Genomic DNA, 20,265 nt, shown 5'->3' with positions numbered 1-20,265 from the left:
AGAGGGTGCTCAAAAACAGGCCGAGGAACAGATAAAACGTCTACTCGAAGCCGAGGATCAGTTGCGAATAGCCAAGGAACAGATCAGTGATTTAAAGAAGAGACTGATCTTGGCAGAGAATGATAAAGGCGTGGCGGAGTATGCCCGGGACGAAGCCATAAAGGCCAAGCGGGAGGCTGAGTTTGCCAGAAACGAGGCTGAGGCTGCCAAGGAAACGGCTGAGGATGAGGGTTACAACGCGGCGGTAGCTGAAACCCAAGCCTCCCTTAAAGCCCAAATTCCCGGAGTATGCAGGCTATACTGCTCATAGGTTTGGGAAGAGGCCTTAAAGCGAGCTGGGGTGGATGCTTCGTCTGATTTGTGGAAAGCGGAGAGCATATTCTACCCTACAGCCATCCGTGAGGCCGCCTCCACCAGCTCCGAAGCTGTGAGTGACCAACATGAGGGAGGAGTCACTTAGTCAGAAGCTGAACAGGTCGGCGCCTCTCCTGGCGAGCCGCTTAAAGGGGGAGAGTTTCATGAGGTGATAGAAGCGTCTGAGCGTATGGATCCCGAGGTACCCAAAGAGGATACCGAGCCGATAATCAGCGCTCAGATCCCTGATGCCGAAGAGCCAGCCATACTTGCCCAGCCCCTGCAGGCAATTCCCCTCGCTGTGGTCCCCAAGAGTACCAACATCGACCCTACTCAGTCTTCCCCAGAAGGGACTGTCCTCCAGGGCGTCGAAGCTGGTCCTGTTCTGCCTTCCCAGGATGTGGCCGACACAGAATTGAAGAAGTAGAAACCCCGGCCAGCCTCCGTATTTGTTTTTAGTTTAATGACTAACTAGTTTCTTTTTTATTTTGAAAACTTTGTAGTCTACTGGTAGTTTGAACCTGTTGAACACCTATATGAAATTCTTTTCTTCCTCTTTCCTTTTGGTTACTTGTTAGTTGCCCTCGTCGATACTTACTATTGTTTATGATTTTTGAACTAATTATCTTAACATGTATGAATGGTTGTGCATGCGATATATTTAGAATCATGTTTCGGAACGTTAGCTTACCCGCACCTATAGAGCCTTGAACTCATGTCTGAACCTCATTCAATGGAGATATAGGCATCATCCGAGATGTCACGTGTACTGTTTAGGTCCCACTTAGTATCCAGATTTCCTTGAAGTAGTTGGCTTCCTCATAGGTTTGAGTCTGAGGACCATGCAATACCTTGGTTCTGTCTAAAACTCAGTTTTTAAGTAGTTGGTTTCCATATAGATTTGAGTCCGAGGACCATGCAATACCTTGGTTCTGTCCAAAACTCGATTTTTTAAGTAGTTGGTTTCCCCATAGGTTTGAGTCCGAGGACCATGCAATACCTTGGTTTTGTCCAAAACTCGATTTTTTAAGTAGTTGGTTTCCCCATAGGGTTTGGTCCGAGGACCATGCAATACCTTGGTTCTGTCCAAAACTTGATTTTTTAAGTAGTTGGTTTCCCCATAGGTTTGAGTCCGAGGACCATGCAATACCTTGGTTCTGTCCAAAACTCGATTTTTTAAGTAGTTGGTTTCTCCATAAGTTTGAGTCCAAGGACCATGCAATACCTTGGTTCTGTCCAAAACTCAATTTTTTAAGTAGTTGGTTTCCCCATAGGTTTGAGTCCGAGGACCATGCAATACCTTGGTTCTGTTCAAAACTCGATTTTTTAAGTAGTTGGTTTCCCCATAGGTTTGAGTTCGAGGACCATGCAATACCTTAGTTCTGTCCAAAACTCGATTTTTTAAGTAGTTGGTTTTCCCATAGGTTTGAGTCCGAGGACCATGCAATACCTTGGTTCTGTCCAAAACTCGATTTTTAAGTAGTTGGTTTCCCCATAGGTTTGAGTCCGAGGACCATGCAATACCTTGGTTCTGTCAAAAACTCGATTGTTTAAGTAGTTGGTTTCTCCATAGGTTTGAGTCTGAGGACCATGCAATACCTTGGTTCTGTCCAAAACTCGATTTTTTAAGTAGTTGGTTTCCCCATAGGTTTGAGTCCGAGGACCATGCAATACCTAGGTTCTGTCCAAAACTCGATTTTTTAAGTAGTTGGGGGAATAACCCCTCGGCTGTGGCGTGGGACCTTAGTTTAGGGGGATTACCTCCTCGGCCAAGCCCCTAGAACCATCCGTGTTGCTGACGCTATGAAGCGCAGCCCTTAGTGAAGAAACGTAGCCCCTAGTGGAACTTTACGCTAGAACACTACAACCGGCTGTTGGAAATGACAAGGGGATTGTCTCAACCTACCGCCTGTGCCAACACACAAGCCTTCCCCACAGACGGCGCCAATTGTAAGGACTCAATTTGTAATGACCCAAAATGATACTGGGTTCGCACGTAAAAAAGCCCAAACAGTATCATTTGTAGAGCGTGAGTTTGAAAGGCTGGGCCTCGGTCACCGGACAGTGGTTAGTTGAGGTGTTTATACAGAATTAAACCGTGTTCGCTTGAGGAGTCTTTCTCCTTGAGGCGGTTTGGGAGGCTCTGGTTCTTGGCCTTTTTTCCTAGCCCTCTTCTTGGTGCATCAACCTTCACATTATATAGCCCTTCTTGGTTGATCTTAGCCCTCCACTTGTTGATCGGGCAGGTGCCTACTTCAGTACCCATCCCATCAGCTGCCTCCCCTTACTTTTTGTTAGTTGCGATGATCGAAGTCACCCTGCTCAGGCGTCTTTTCTCATTAATATGGTTAGGACGTTGGCGGGTGCATTTAATGCGGAGGGGACGTATTTACCTTGAACCAGTTTCGCACCGTACCCCCACATAGGTCCCATTCTACTCGCCTCTCCTTCAGGGGACTTTTTGGGGGCAGCCTTCAACGAGATGTTGCTCTTCCCTTTGAAGTCTTGGAGTGCCGAGGATAGGGTCGTCCTCGGCTGTGCCCCCGGCATTTCAGCCTTTCTCTATTCGTCCTCAGCAAATACCCTCCTCGGCACGGGCCTTGGGCCCTAGTAGAGTGTGGGCCGGATCATAAGTTCCCTGGCCCCACAATTCATATTTGGGGATTAACAGTTTGAGTTATATCTTTCACATATCAAAGGAAGATACATTTTTGGAGGTTGAGTATGTGAAGCCAAAATTTGAAATTAAAGAAGCTTCAAAACAAGAGGATGGGAAAAAGGTGATTTTGAAGGATAAGAACAAGAGGCACAAGTTGAATAATTATGTGATAAAGAGAATATCTTGCTTAAAGATTATACAAAAGTTAGAGAAGAAAAGATGAAGGTTCGAAAGAAAATTAATAAAAATCCTATTATAGATTCATAGAAAAGATCCTGACTCAAGAATGTGGAGACAATTGAAGAAGATCAATTTGAAATCAAATCAAATAGTACAACCATGACCAATAAGCCGATAATCAAATTGTTGTGAACAACAGAGTAATACAATACTTTTATTTTATTTATATTTTTTTGGGTAAACAATACAATACATTTAAGTTATACAAAATAGTATTCTTAAAAAAAAAAAAAAAAAGTTATACAATACATTGATTTTTTCAATTGCCTCGAAAACTATTGAAAAAGAATATAAAATTGCTTTGTTAGTTCACTTAATGGGTTGCAAGTATGAAAAAGAAGACAAAAGGGATTGGAGTATAAAGATATTTGTTCTCTTAGTATAGAAGATTTCAATTCTAGAAATGTCAACTCGAGTATGAGTTCTTTACAAATGAAGGAGTATGATGTAAAATGTCATCCAAGGTCATTGGAGGAATATATAGTAATTTTCAAATTAGAATTCTTATATGGAAGGCTACTATTAGGATCTATTAAACATAAAATATTTTTGATTGGAAATGAAGTTACACTTGGTTTTGTTTTGATAGAAAACCTTACATGAAGATAGGTTTTTTGCATTTTCTTATGTTTGGTAATATCAGAAAAAAAAAAAAAAGATTATCGAAGACCGATCAAAAGAGATCAACTTAAGTCTGGTAAAAAAAGGGTTTCTCTTTGCTAGTGAAGAGTGGTTTCTTCCATTCTCCCCTAGAGAGTAGAATAGGTGTCCCTTCACTTGAAGGTGTTATTGTCCCTTAAGGTAACAAGTTATCTGAAGGCTTTGTTGGTTCTTTTTCAGGGGATTTTGGGAAACAGATAGTAGATTAGGATGGAGGAACTCACAAAAAATTGGAATAACCTAACCCTCTCGGAATGTGAAGGATCAAACTTTCGCATAAAGGAGGAACAGGCTAAGACGGAGTTTATTTTAGCAGCTAAGTTCTTGACTAAGAGAGCTCTCAACATAGATGCTATAGCCAAAACTTTCACTCCACTCTGGAGATTTGAAAAATGGCTTGAAGATCAAAAAGGAAAATGATCATGTGGTTCTATTTTCATTTGATGATAAGAGTGAGATGGAGAAAGTCATAGTAGCAGAGCCTTGGAGCTTTGACAAACGGTTAATGGTTCTGCAACGGTATAGTAAGGAAATGGACGTTTGTGACATGGAGTTTAGTAAGGTCACTTTTTGGGTGAAAGTACACGATCTTCTAGTCAGATTTCGGACTAAAAGAATAGCTGAACAGCTATGTGAAGCTATCGGCAAGGTGAACACAGGGGTTGATGAAGCAAAAGCAGAGGGAGATAACTTCATGCGAGTCCGGGTTAGTATAGATATATCTCAACCATTGAGTAGGGGACGAGTGGTATCACTTGATAGTGGTAAGGAGCTTTGGGTGAACTTCAAATATGAGAGGCTCCCAAACCTGTGCTTCTGGTGTGGGTGTTTGATGCATGATGATCAAGATTGCTATCTTTGTGTTGAAAGTGAAGGAAGTCTCTTAGCTGAATCCAAGCAGTTCGGCCCATGGCTTAAGGCAGTATCATTTGTGCCAAACCGGAAGTATGTTGTTAAGGTGCCCGGTTTCTTTGCTAGAAAAAAGGCTGAGGCGGCAAAAGAAAAGCTTGAAACGGTGAAGAACAAGCCTGTGGTGGTGGTCCGAACAAGCACACAGGCAACAGAGATAGGTAGGCCCGAAAAGGAAAATGTTGAAGTCTCCAACGTTGGAAGCATGGATCCGGTTTTTCTGGAGGTCCAAAAGCATGATTTAAAGTTGGCATTGGAGAAAAAGGTAATAAAGCATGTTGGTTTAGGTGAGGAAAAGCAGCTACAGCAGGCTGGTTTTGGTGTTGAAGGGTTGGTACAACAGGCCGGTCTAGTAGAGGACAAGAAGCTATCAAAAAAGGAGGGAATCAAGGATGACATGATGCTACAACAGGCTGGGTCAGCTGAGGAAAAGGTGTCAGGGAAGACTTTTGAAGAAGTAATAGGGGAGCTAGATGAGGAAATAAACAAGTATGATTCAAAAGACCCTATGGCAGCTAGCCTAGGTGTTAACATGGAAAAGGAAAATCTAGGGGGTCAGCATACAATTAATGAAGCTAGCATGCCATGTCCACCAAGTCACGTAACCAATTTGTCCTCAGCTCCAAGAGTACCTTTGGCAGAGTTACCATGCTCCCTTGTCAAGCACGAGTACACTGAAGGGGTTTGGAAAAGGATTAATAGAGTAGGGGCAACAGGAGATATTGGTATGTATGAAGCAGTGGGAGGAAAAAGAAGTGGAGATAGGGAAACAAACCAAACTGAGTTACCTAAAAAAAGAAGGGTTTCACAGGGGGGTGCAACAAAAAATAAGATATTGGCAGAGGCTGGCAATCAGCCCTGCCAGAAGCAATGAGTCTATTATTATGGAACTATCGAGGGCTTGGGAACTCACGTACAGAGAATGAGCTTGTTAGTTTAATACAGGCAAAAGATCCCTCTGTCGTGTTTATAGCCGAAACATGGGCAAATGAAGCAAGGCTAGATCGTACTTTGAGCAAGATTAATTTTGACAAGAAATGGGTGGTTCCAAGGTTGAATAGAGGTGGTGGATTAGTATTATTTTGGAAAAATTCTATCAACATTGAGGTGGTTGATTCCCACAGGTATTTTATTGATACGATCATCAATGGGAACACTGAAAATGCATGGCGTTTCACTGGCTTTTATGGAGAGCTCGAAACCCATAGGAGGAATGAAGCATGGAGCAGATTGAGAAGTTTAAAGGTTAGAATGAATATCTCTTGGATTTGTGGTGGTGATTTTAATGAAATAGTCTGCCAAGAGGAAAAATGGGGTGGGGCTCCTAGAGATCATAATCAAATGTAGCTTTTTCGTGATGTGATCGATGAATGTCAATTCATGGATTTGGGTTATATGGGACCTAAATTCACGTGGGCAAAACATTATATGGATGGGCATTCCATAAGAATTAGATTGGATCGATGTATGGCTACTAACTCTTGGTTCTAGAAATTTCCAGGAACTAGGGTGCATCACCTCAATTGTATGTCATCGGATCACTCTCCTTTACTGATCAATTTGTCGGGTATGCCTGAACCTAGAAAGAAGAGATGTTTCAGATTCGAAGAAATGTGGTTATCAGATCCAACTTGTGGGGATATGGTTGAGGAAGTTTGGAGCAGTACAAGGGATCCAAATCCAAGCATAGCCATTCTTTGAAAAAGTGGCTAATTGTGAACGAGAATTAACATGGTGGAATAAACACAATTTTGGGCATGTGAGAAGGTACTTAGAGATAAAAAAGAACCTACTTGTTTTGGCCGAGAATGAAGCTATGGTGAGTGGGAACAATACTTGGGTTAGGAGCATAAGAATGGAGATTAATTTGTTACAAGATCGGGAATCAAGGATGTGGTGCCAAAGGTTTAGGGTATTGTGGTTAAGCAAAGGTGACAACAATACAACCTTCTTTCACAGTAGGGCTACAAAGAGATTTAGGAAGAATTTGATCAGAGGTATAAGAGACCAAAATGGAGCTTGGTTGACTGAACACAAGGAAATTGGGCATGTGATGGAGAATTACTACAAAGAACTTTTTTCCACCTCCAATCCGATCCTTGAAGCTGATTCTCTTGAGAAAATTCCATGCATGGTGACTGAGGAGATGAATGAGGAGTTGATGAAGGAATTTTTAGAAATTGAAGTGAAGGAAGCCTTGAATCAGATGGTACCTCTAAAAGCTCCAGGTCCTGATGGTATGCCACCGTTGTTCTATCAACACTTTTGGTCGACAATGCAGCATGATGTTACCTCAGCCATTCTCTCATGGCTGAATTCAGGTATTCTACCCGAACCCATTAACCATACACTCATTACTCTCATTCCTAAGATAGCTAATCCTGAACATATGTCTGAATTTCGACCTATTAGTTTGTGCAATGTCCTATATAAGATCTATTCTAAGGTCCTAGCAAATAGGTTGAAGAAATTTTTACCTTCCCTAATTTCTGAACATCAATCTGCCTTTGCTAAAGAAAGACTCATTTCAGAAAATATTATGGTTGCATTTGAAACCCTTCATCATATGAAGAATCATAATTCAGGAAAACATGAGTTTATGGCTATCAAGTTAGACATGAGTAAAGCCTATGATCGGGTAGAGCGGGTGTATTTGGAGAGGCTTATGGAGAAAATGGGTTTTTGTGCTAGATGGGTCGCTCTCATGATGAGTTGTGTGAAGACTGTGTCGTATTCTATCATGGTGAATGGTGAACCAACTGGGATGATCTATCCTAAGAGAGGAATTAGACAAGGAGACCCCCTTTCTCCTTTCCTGTTTCTTTTATGTATGGAAGGCCTTCATGCTCTTATTAAACATTCAGCGAGGAATGGGAACATTAAGGGCTTTTCCTTGTGCAAACGTGGCCCTAAGCTAACCCACTTGTTTTTTGCAGATGATAGCTTGCTTTTCTGTAGGTTTATTTCTGAGGATTGCAATAATGTGTTGAAGATTTTGGGTGAATATGAGTCTTGGTCAGGGCACAAAATAAACAAAGACAAGACCGCAATCTTCTTTAGCAAATCCACCACAGATGAAGCAAAATCAAGCATAAAGAATCTCCTCCAAGTTCAAGAAGTGAAGTCTTATGAGAAATATTTGGGGCTTCCATCCTTTGTAGGAATGGGAAAAAAGGCTAGCTTCAATTATATAAAAGAGAGAGTTTGGTGAAAACTCCAAGGATGGGAGGGAAAATTGGTTTCACAAGCCGGGAGAGAGGTTTTAGTCAAATTTGTGATCCAAGCCATCCCTACTTATGCGATGGGATGTTTCAAATTGCCATTGGGGCTTTGTGACGACATTGAAATGATGATAAGGAAATTTTGGTGGGGGCAAAGGGGGAATAGGAGGAAAATTCATTGGATCTGTTGGAGTGAATTGACTAAATCCAAAATGGTGGGTGGTATGGGTTTTTGCGACTTGACTCATTTTAATGACGCCCTTTTGGCGAAACAAGCATGGCGGCTTTTGCATAACAAGGAAACTCTCTTCTACAAAGTTTTCAAGGCAAAGTTCTTTCCTAATCATTCTCTTTTAGAAGCTAAAGAAACAAGTTCGGGATCTTATGCTTGGAAGAGTATACTACATGGTCAAGATGTTATCCTAGATGGTGCTTGTTGGGGGGTAGGAAATGGAAAATCCATAAAAATCTGGCAACACCATTGGCTGCCCCGAAAACACCCAACTAAGGTGCTATCCCCAATGGTGGAAACAATGGAAGATGCCACAGTGGATTGTTTAATTGATGAGGAAACTAGAAAGTGGAACGCTGCGATGATAGATGGAATTTTTGCTTCACAAGAAGCTGAAAAATTAAGAATATTCCGTTGACTAGAAAAGATACGGAAGACTCTTTATTTTGGTCGTTGGAGAATGATGGGAGGTATAGTTGTAAGACGGGATATCGGTTTTTGAAGGAAGATGAAGTTAGTCATCAGGTGGTTGTGCAGCAAGATCATGAGAAAGGGCTTTGGAAGAAGATTTGGGCTCTTGAATGTCCAAATAAAGTTAGAAACTTAATTTGGAGGGCTTGCCATAATTCACTCCCTTCGAAGTGCAATCTATTCCGGAGGAGAATTATTTCAGAGTAATGTTGTGATCGTTGCAAGGCAGAAAATGAAGACACTGTACACGCGGTGTGGAGTTGCAAAATGTCGGACGGCGTTTGGGGTACGAGGAATTCATGGAATTTCCGGAACTAACAAGACTTTGCAAGTTTCAGTGAGCTCATGGTCTGGATTTTCGATCATCAAAGGAACCCAGCACTGTTCGCATTCACCGTTTGGTCCATCTGGCATCAGAGAAACCAGTCACGGACTCAGTCAGCCCATCGACCTCTGAACCTCATTTCACAGTGGGCTCACGACAACTGGGCAGAATTTAAGGCGCTGAAAATGGCTCCAGCTCCGAGTAGACTGGCGAGAAGAACATGATGGAAACCTCCAGTCCAAGAAATGATGAAAATAAATTTCGATGATGCCATTTTTGCCGAGGAAAAGAGCTCTGGTATTGGTGTTATTATTCGGGACAGGAAGGGTCTCGTTATTGCATCTATGGCCACTTGGATTCCTCAACAGCTCCGGCCGGTAGAGCTTGAAGCTCTGGCTGCTAGCAAAGCTCTTGAGTTTGCTAGAGAGTTAGGTATAGCAGACGCGGTACTAGAAGGAGACTCTCAAGTAGTGATGATGGCTTTGAAATCAAAAACCTCTGTTTTAGATCCGTTTGGTTTATTGATGCAGGACTCCTTAACTTTATCTACTGGTTTTTCAAAATTGTCCAACTCTCACACTAAGAGAGAGGGCAACACAGTTGCACACAGTTTGGCTAAGTTAGCAGTGAATTTGACAAATTGTGTAATATGGATGGAAGATGTTCCATCCGATGTATTGTCTTCTTACCATGCTGATTTAGCTGGTATTGCGTAATTTAAAGCACCACAATGTCGTTTCTCAAAAAAAAAAAGAAAAAGAAAAAAAATGATTTAAAGGAAAAATATCTCTCAACTTCCTTTGTATAGTTTGACGTGAGATAAAGTTGTTTTCCACTAAAATTTTATGAAAAACAACTCTATCTTACCTTAAGCTTAGAAAGTTATGGAAATTGTTTTTGTTATTGTTGTCATTTTTAGAATTTTCTAGAATAGATTTTATACCGTTGTTTTGAGTTTTTAATAGTTTTTTTATACTCTTGTTTTAAGTTTTTAATAGTTTTTTTTAGTCAAATTAGATTTCTTATATGGAAGGCTATTAATTAGGATCTATTTAGAAATATTCTTGTTTGGAAATAAAAATTTTTGCACTTGAAAAAAAAAAAAAAAAAAAAAACCAAAGTTGTAATACAAAATAAGAAGTTCACTATCAATATTTCTGTCTTTAGTTTTCTAAAAAAAATATTTTTTGTTCTATATTTCGGTGAAAATATTGTGAACATAGCATTTCTCTAACGAATTACGGTGTTCTGGGGTCTAGTTGAGCACCAACTCTTCTTTTGTTATCACATTGCGTAGGGAAAAACAATAATGTTGGCATGCTTTCTTTGCTTCTATTTGTAGAAACACTCAATACATATTATTAAGGGTCTGTTTGGATACTGTTTATTGTTGAAAATTGAAAATTTATTGCTGAAAAAACTGTAGCAAAATGAATTTTAAATGATGTAAAGTGCCTATGGGTCCCATGAACAGTTTTTAAATGATGAATAATTTGTGTTTTTCCGTACAGCTAGGTTCCATGAACAGTGCATAGGACCTAGCTGTTGAATGCAAACGCTAGACGTGATGAGTTTGGAACGCAATCCAAACTCACACTAAGTGTAGCCGGCAAAAAATCTATCAATCTTATTAGTTTAAGCACTATGTTTCTCTTACAACTTTGAAATAAGATAATATTGTTAATCAAGAGTCAGTCATGTTAATCTATTTTCCACTGAAGATCTTCCCTCCAACATTCTCTGCCTTGCCTTACTTGCCTGCAACATCAATATAACTCGTTAAAGGCCAATAGTTTTTTTGCAAAATCTAAAAGACCTTGATATTTTAAGATGTCAAAATTGTCAAATGCAAGGAAAGAGGACAAATTAGAATATAGACTACACTAAAATTGAAGGCTAGAAGGAATAATAAGTGGAGGGTAGACCTGTTTTTCCCAGTTTGTACAACTTGTTATGATAGAGAGCGGTAATGCCTGCACTGAAGCACCAACCAGTAGACCAATCCAAAGGCCCTGTCCTCTCATCTGTAGCCAAAAACCCAATATGGCAGCAACTGGAAGTCCACATAGATAGTACGCACCGAGGTTGACATAAGCACCTAAGTCCTGCCACCCACATCCCCTAGCAATACCTGAAATATGAAGAAACACTAGATTGAGCTCAGCTGCCCATAAATCCATACACTGAAATGTAATTACATGTTACCAAGAGAGGTGTATAAAGCAATTAACCTGAAAGAACACCATGTAAGCTGTCCAGTATAACTGATAGACATACTAAAGGAGCCATGGTTGTGACATAGTCTACTACTTCTATGTCATTGCTGAAAACATAGCCAAAAACACCACGGCTGGCAAAGAGGGCTAAGCTTAATATGAGTGCCTGTGCAACCGTAATAGACACCACTACAGCGACAGCTGAATGTGCTACTTGTGGATTCCCAGCTCCTAATTCATTTGAAACTCTAGTGCTATATTCTCAAAAACAGAAAAAGGAAAAAATATACATGTAAAGAGTTAGCAATGATTTATACATGCGTACATATATCTATATCTATTGTCATATCTGTAGCTAGCTAGTTATATATAAGAATGTGCATCAGTTCAAACCTTGCTGCAGCAGCAATTCCATCCGGTATCATGTAGAGTGTTGAGATGGTTGACAAACTGTTTAGAAAAGTCGAAAAATAGTTATTGTATGGATTTTTTTGGGTGTAAATAGAGACAAAATTAAATTTCCAACAACTTGCAATGTAAATTGCTAAAGCTACTATTAATTTTATCATAAAAAAACTTACAAACTAACATGTTAATGAGTGATTGGTGCCATGTCAACAACATAATAAATATATATATATATATATTTTTTTTTTGTGTTTAAAAATAGACATATCAGTTTGTAATATTTATGTAGTGAAATTTGTAATATTCTTTGCATCAGTAATTTACAATTAATGATGAGAATTAAGTTGTTCTACTTTTGAAAGACTAATAGAAACTTACCACACAGACAATATTGAAGTTTCAAGTGTTGGATTTGGTAGAAGCCCTGACAGCAGGATAAGCAGCTCAAATGACCACCATTCAAGGCTATGAAAGATCACATGAGAGAACATTAGTAAAAAACACAAAAGTGCTCTACTACATCTGTAAAAAAGGGGAGGAGAAAATTTACCAAATCATTACAGCAGAATGAATTGCAAAACGGAAGAATTCTCCAATTCCTCGGAACATCTCCATAGAAATTGGGACCCTTGTTTTTGAACTGGCACTAGTGTACTTCATGTGTAGTCCAAGTAAAATCACATTCAACCAATATGACATACCAATGGCTAATGCTGCTCCAAGATGTCCTAGTCTAGACTTGTATACTGTTAGGTTCTAAAGACTTAGGATTTTATGTATTTAGAACTTTAATTTGTATTGTTGGCAAACCATGATCAAAACAATGTGTTTAGAAGTGTTTTAGTCTAGCTCAAAGTTGTGCTTTTATGTAAAGTTGGAATCGAGTTAAAGCAGGAAAGCATTGTGCTTTTCGGCCTGGCTCGATTGATCAAAGCTTAGGCTCGATCGATCAAAGCTCGGGCAGAATGATTTTCTGTAGATTTTTCCAACTCAGTCCTAGGTGTTTTAAAACGTTTTTAGGGTTTCTTATTTGTCCTAAGTATAAAAGGAAAACCCTAGCCACGTTTTAGTGTTGCTCATAATTGCAGTTTGTGTAAATCTCTTGTGAGATCTAGAGGAGCTTTCCTTTATACAAACTTAGGGTTTTCAAGGAGAAGATTTATTTACACCTTGATGATCAATTCAGTTGCTGCCATTGAAGCTTAAAGAAAACACAAGCGGGTGTACTTGTATCTGGTGGTGAATCTAAGAAAGAAGGAGTCCGTGGATTCGGAGTTTGCACGTGGTCGTGTCAGTAAGTTCTACTGGTTGGTAGCAGTAAGAAGTCGAGCGTGGGGGCTTGTAAGTCTTATTGTATGAACTTCGATTCTTTCAAGATGGTTGATTCAAGTTTACCTTGAGGATAGGTAGGTCAAATCCTCCCCAGGTTTTTACCGGTTTGGTTTCCTAGGTGATCATATCTTGTGTTATTTATTTTCCGCTGCTTTGCATGATTTGATCTTTGATATTGTGATAACCTAGACTTGTTTAATTGGACTAAGTAACAACTTGACTAATTACCTAGGTTAAATCAATTGTTGTAAGGGGTCTTAAAACCATCATATACTAAAACCCAACACAGAGGTATATGGAAACAAAGAGTAACACGAGCATACTAGCAAGGGAATGATTAAACTTTGTGTCTGAAAATATCGAACAAGGGCTTGAAGAGTCCCATAAGCAAAGAGTGCAGGAATGAGCCATATTATGAATTTACCAGCTTCATGTGAAATTGTAGGGTCTTGACCCATTAAAACCAGAAACTTTCCCATGTAGATCCAAACAAGAGATAGAGGGAGACAAACCAAAATTATAGAGAAAATAGCTGTATACGTTTGATTTGCTAGTTTTTGATATTGCTGAGCTCCATATGCTTGTCCATATAGAGTTTCCAGTACAGTAGACAATCCATACTGTTTAGCATATGAAAATTACAAGAATTCTGTTAGTTATTAGAATAGACAACTAACTTCAAATTCAATGCAGCTTTAATAACCCAATTTTCTGTTATTGTTGTGATTCTGGGTGTGAATGCTCTCATGCACGTGTGACTATTATATCTTCTGAAGATTGGCCAATGGTTCAGCTTATAATAATGTATTCTGATAGTTCTTTCAGTGCATGTGTACAACCATCCATCTCTAATGCCAATGGCCTCTTGGTATAGCAGCATCTCCTATTGTGATGCCCCGTATTGATTGCATATTGATTAAGTGTGACGTGTGTAAGACTGTAAGTGTATTCCAAGTCCAAACTGAACTTTATAAACAACTACTAAGTGTGACAGTGTGATTAGAGTACTAGCCTAATCCTTTTGAGTATAGTGTAGATGTGGTCTCTTTCCTTGGATAAAACTCATGACCATCTGGTACCTGCTCTGATATGGAATATGCCTCTTCTTAATAGGTTCATATTGTAATAATACAAGTTTTGTTTTGTTGTATTTCATTGCTGTAACAATCTCAGCCTAAAAATTCCTTGAAATCTTAAATTTTATACGTGAGGCCAACAGATTCCTTTGTACGCAACGATAAAAAAAAGTAGAATAAAATGCAAAGAGACTGACTAAAATCATGGACAAGCTAAAAAAGAGGGCTGAGAACGTTTCAGGGGACCAAAATTTAATCAGATTGTTCTCAACAGATATTGATGATGATAGGACAAAATAGTATATCTGTATTTCATAATGGTAATTGTCATTTCACTATCTTCATATTCTAGACCAATACAATAAATAAATCACGAGACAGCAGTGAGTGGTTACAATAGTTCATTTCTTATCAAAAACCTATAAAAAAATAAAAATCAGTGACAAGACAAAATTGCCTGATAGCTTCATTAATCATTAGTATTTTACAATTTCAAAACTTGACACTTACACTAGGATAAATCTTATTAACTAAGGTAGTAAAATCTCCCTAAAATTAAATTTTAAAAAAAATTCATAGATTGAGATGAAAAGTAAAACTATATATAGATATATGAATGGACCTACAAGAGGACTGAAGCCGGAGACAGCAGCGAGAGAGATAACAATGGCAGTGCTAGAGAGAGAGAGCTGACTAAGGTGACCAACCATCATAATTGATATAATTTGCAGAAAATACTGTGACAAATTGACAGCCACCATAGGTCCTGCTAAGTACCCTATTCTTTTGGCCTCTTGAACAAACTCACCATGACCCCATCCCCATGTTGTTATGCTTAAACAACAACCCTCTCTTTTCTCTTCGCTCTCTTTTGTTAACAAGCTCTTCTCCATCTCTCTTTTGTGATTTGTGTCTCTCTCACAGATCAGCTTCCCTCATACTCACACTTTGGAGAAATTATACAGTCTTCATGGTGGATCACGTCATTTGTCTACCATTTCAGTAAAAGACTCCCATTTATTTAAAATTGTTGAGTCAGTATTCAGTTTTTATTTAAAACTCCACAATTTTAAACAAGTGGGAGTCTTTTACTGAAATGGTGGATCACGTCACTTGTCTACCATGAGAATCTTATAATTTCTCCGCACTTTGACACACCTTATAGTTTGGAAACATATGGCAAGGAGGAAGAGACTATTCTACTTGATAACAGGTTTTGGGCCTTTTGGTCTTTATATACGTGTTACAACTTACAATCATGCATGTTTGTTTTTATTTTTCTCGCTAAATCCATACGTCCTCTTCTCATAAATAAATAAATAAATAAATCCATACATCTTATTCGGCTATGACTCTTTCTTGGGGGTTAAGGTTATTTATTTTTGTTGTTGATGTGATTGGGGTAAAGTTGAAGAATGAATCAATCTCTCCAAGAAAAATGGCGCCCATTTTTTTTTTTTGGTTGTAATAGATCTTCTGTTACCACAAATTTTATGTAACAACTTTGAAGTGTTGGACTATAAAAAGTAAACAATCACTTTATATGGACTTATTTGTTTTTTCATTATTCAAATTTTATTTCACAATTTTGAAGTGTTCGATCACTTTTAGGTGGACTTATTATTGTTTTTCACAACTCACAAATATTGGAAATGTTTCAAATTTATTGCATGGAACATCTATTGACCAAATTAGTGGGGTAATTGTTGAGTACTCCCAGAGTACCATAAATGTGTACTCTCCCTCTCACATAATTATGAGTTTCATTAATTAAATTTATGGTGGAACCCAAAATTCATGTGAGAGGGGGGAGTATGCATTTATGGTACTTCCGGAGTATTCAATAATTACCCAGCCTTCTCTTATCTATTTACTTCGCTAAAAATATGTCCTTTCCATCTCTGTATCAAGACTTTCGCAATCACTGATTAATATAATTTAATCTTAATAACTATTGAAGACAAATATAAGGAAAAGTGTCATTATGGTCACGCCCAGGTGGAAGACGCCAACTCAGGTCGCTCCCCTCTACCCATTTTTCGTTTATCAAAAAATATAAGGAAAAGTGTTTTGATTCCTATCATGACATATTCTTGGGGATGTGCAAACCTGTGCAATGTCTTTACTTAATTTTCTCATATGTGATCCTATATATACCAAAGCAATGGTTCACTTAAGGTAGCCGAAAATTTACAAAGGATTATACTTCTATGATTCTCTCTCTATCTGTTTTCTCAACTTATTTTGGGCATCAATACGAGTTCAAAGCTTGGGTTTGTGAGTGCATGCAACCGATTGAATCTTGGGAGGTGATTTGTTGGAGCCCAGTTTTGCACCAAGGATAAATTGTATCTAGTGGGGCGAAATCACTTCTTAGGATAGTGGATTGAGTTCCACATTTTAGCTCTATCAATCATCAATAAATTTCCTCTCATCTCTCAAACTTAATCTATTGGTTTTGTTAATTAGTCTCATATTTTTCCAACACCACAAAGTCAACCATACTTGAGTTATAACAAGAGTTGTGGCACAAAAATTATGTCCACAAACTTTCTCTCTTTTTGATTGTGCTTGTATGTACGTGTGTTTTATTCTGAGTTGGCCCTTTTGTTTTTCAATATTTTATACATGTATATATACACACACTTAACTCAATGTATGTTTTGGACCTTTCCACATGAAATTTTAGGCTGTGTTTGGTTTAAAGATAACTCAAAACTCAATTCTCATTACTCAAACCTCTAAACTCAATTCTCATCACTCATCAAATGCAAAAGAAGAAATGTTCAAAGGACTGAGAGGAGGAAGGTGAAAAAGAAATGAAATGTAAATTTGGTGGGTGTGGTTTGGGTCTGTGGAGTAAAGACTAAAGTAATGAAAATGAAAAAAAGGATGTGAGAGTCGTTGGAAGAGCTTGTTGTGATCTAGCTCGATTGAGACAAGTTATGATTACAGGTCCCACACAATTGCTAAAATTTACAAGAATGCCACAATATCTTAGTTTCCATAATTTGAAAACTCCTAAAATTTGTTCTCAATTTTAGTAACTCTAACTCAATTTAATGAGTTTTAGGTTATGGAAATTGAAAACAAAAACTGAACCAAACAAAGTTTCTCGAGGTGGGGCTCACCAATTTTGAGAATGGGGTAATGAAAATTGAGTTTTGAGTTAGAGTTTTGGCTAAACCAAACACCCTCTTATTTTGTCAGATCTTACCAGATAAATTTGGAAAGGCCTTAGCGAGTTCAAATAGATTTGTCTTCATTCACATCATTAATATTCTTTGTGTTTTCATAGAATCCAAATTGCAAGCCAATAAACAAAGAAAACAAAAGAGTTTGCACACGACACGCTCTTATGTTTTTTGTTTTTTTAAAGATTGGTTGGATGTTGTTCCATGTGCACCGAACTTGAGTAAATTATGTTCTTCGCCTACTAATCTAAGTAAGAAAAGGTGAAAAGAAGAAAAATTTGCTTGTGCAAGGCGCACACAAACACAACATTCACGAGATTGCTGAAATTTTACTATGATAGTTATAACAGGATTTATAATGATCATTAGCATATATATTACCCTATTATTTTGTCTACTCACATGAAAAATTATAGATGATAAGTTTCTACCAAAAATAAAAAGATTATAAGAGTATTTTTATTTATTTTAATGGAAAACTTATGTGAAGATAGTTTTTCAAATTTTCCTGTTTTTGGTAATATAAGAAAAATGGATTAAAGAAAAACTGTCTCTTAACTTCCTTATTTATCTTCTTTAAAAATAAAAAAATAAAAATCTTATTTAGCTTGATATGAGATGAGATATTGTTTTAGGCTAAAATTTTTTGAAAAACAACTCTATCCCACACATATCTAAATAAGGAATACAACTCTATTTCACGCGAAGCTAAATAAAGGAAGTAAAGAGGTAATTTTCTGAATCTTTTAGAAAATGCTAATATCGAAACAAACAGAAAATGCTAATGATTCCTTTTATGTTGTGATTGACCATATAGGGAGATGCTAAATATTTTCATAAACTTGTTATGAAAAAGGAAAAAAGAAACAGCTTACTTTAAAAAAAAAAAAAACTTTTTATATTTCCTATGAACGAGGTATTAAAACTTTCTTAAAATGATCTGTTAGCAAATTCCTTATAGGCACCTATTAACACTCAAATATGGAATATACCCTCATAATTTACACAATAGTCAATAGGCTCCGCATACACGATATATCTCATCAATTATCAAGAAAATCATTACTAATTTGCTAGTTTTTTATTATTATTTATCTTTATTTATAAAGTTTCAACATATGATGTCTACTTCGAATGATTGAGCTTCATTATCATAAGACACCAATCAGTTTTTACCTTTTAAAAATCAAAAACTTTTCCAATTGAGTTAATTGGAACCTACTATCAATTTGTTAGGTTTTTTTTTTTTTTTGGAGGGGATATTAATTTGCTAGTTGGCACTGTGTTGAACTGAAAGCACTTTAATTGACATAAGACAGCACTCATTATCACAGAGTCGTAAAGAGTTTTTCTAGAAGGCAATCATATAATATTGGCATGTTAATAGCACTAAAGTCTAAAGGCACTTTTATCAACAGCCAAAAAAAAAAGTCTAAAGGCACTAGCATGTTACTAGTTTACTAGCTAGTACTACATATTTTATGTGTCTATGACAGGACATCGACCTACCCAATAGTTTACAAAACAGACAATTTTGTCTGCATGGTGCAGAAGAAGGGCCATAGTTTATATATTATTTTCTATAAGTTGTCTTACTAGTTTTAGTGAGAGTGTACAATTTATTTTATATGGCCAGTAGGAGGACAAGCATTCCAAGAATTCGAACCAGGAAAGGTACCACTCGAGCCAAACATTTGAAGAGATGACAATCCCATTTTCATAAATCGAATAGATAACTCCATCTGCTTAGGCTGAAAATTGATCTTGCTTGTGCATTGAACAATGACCTAAATATACTGCATTTAATTATGGATAAACTAATCTTTCTTGCTTGTTGTTGCTGCCTTGGCAAATGGGTTGAATCTGATGAGTTTTGAGTACCATTCGAGCCAAACATATTTGAAGAGATGAAAATCCCAATTTCATAAACGGAATAGATAAGTTCATTCCCTTTCGCATGACAGTCCCAACTCCCAAGTCCCATGTAATAGAATATCTTGTTGGAAAAGTAATAATTTGAGAGGAAACAAACTTATTTGTTGTATTTATAAAATCTCAACGATGAAAGTGTTATTTCTTCAAACATTTGGAGAGAGATGTCATTTTATGAAATATGCAAAAAAAAAAAAAAAATGGTAAATCCTGACTTTCCTATCATAACATAATATTCTAATTGATGGGATGGAGATGCAATGTTGATGTGAAATGGATTGCAATTTATATGTTACATTTATAAAAGTGGGACTATCGTTTCTATAAATATTTGGGGGAGTATCATTTCTTGAAATATTTGGTGGAGGGAAATGCCATTTCATAAAATATCAATTGAGGTTGATTTAATTTTCAATATATATATATATATAACATTAAAAATACGGAAGTTATATGTAACAAATCAAATAAACTGTTGTGGTCCTTGTGGAAGCTTACTGCCAAAATAGTGGAAGATTTTTTTTTTTTTTTGAAGGAATAGCATTAGTTCAGAAACTTTATTTTTTTTAATCCTTCCTTTATTGTAGCGTAAAAAAAGAGAGGAAAAGGGTGTTGCCCCAATTTGATTGATTGTGTGATGTGTGTGGGGGTGAGTGATAAGTCCCACATCGGGTATTTACTGGGTAGATCTGGGCTTTATTAGTAACTATAAAGAGTTTCAATTGTAACTAATCATTCTGAGATATAGCATAGATATAACTAACGATTTTCCTTGGATTGTTACAAAAATGATAGAAGAATTCCTAAATTCATGATTTCTACATTGATATATTTAAAAAAGACTATTGGACTTCTATTACAACATTTTTTTTTCTTTTTCTAATTTCTTCTATTATAACTTATGTAATAAACATATGAAAATCAATTCATCAAAATCCTCTGCTTGCTCACATTAATCCATTTGTTGAAGATCTTTAACAATCCTCTATCTTGCCTTGCTTGCAATATCAAGGCAACCCAGTAGAAGGTCTATCTT

General features: G+C 37.3%; 1 protein-coding gene and 1 pseudogene across 2 annotated transcripts in view; both read right to left on the bottom strand.

The window, feature by feature from the left end:
* Positions 1–20,265, bottom strand: part of LOC126716548 (protein DETOXIFICATION 12-like) — a 138,021-nt gene that overhangs the window by 11,843 nt on the left and 105,913 nt on the right. The gene's annotated exons all lie outside the window — the stretch shown is intronic.
* On the bottom strand, positions 10,750–14,996 carry LOC126716619 (protein DETOXIFICATION 12-like; annotated as a pseudogene).

Source organism: Quercus robur, chromosome 1 (genome assembly GCF_932294415.1).
Source record: "Quercus robur chromosome 1, dhQueRobu3.1, whole genome shotgun sequence".
Lineage (NCBI taxonomy): Eukaryota > Viridiplantae > Streptophyta > Magnoliopsida > Fagales > Fagaceae > Quercus > Quercus robur.
This window is presented reverse-complemented; position numbering and strand designations above follow the sequence as displayed.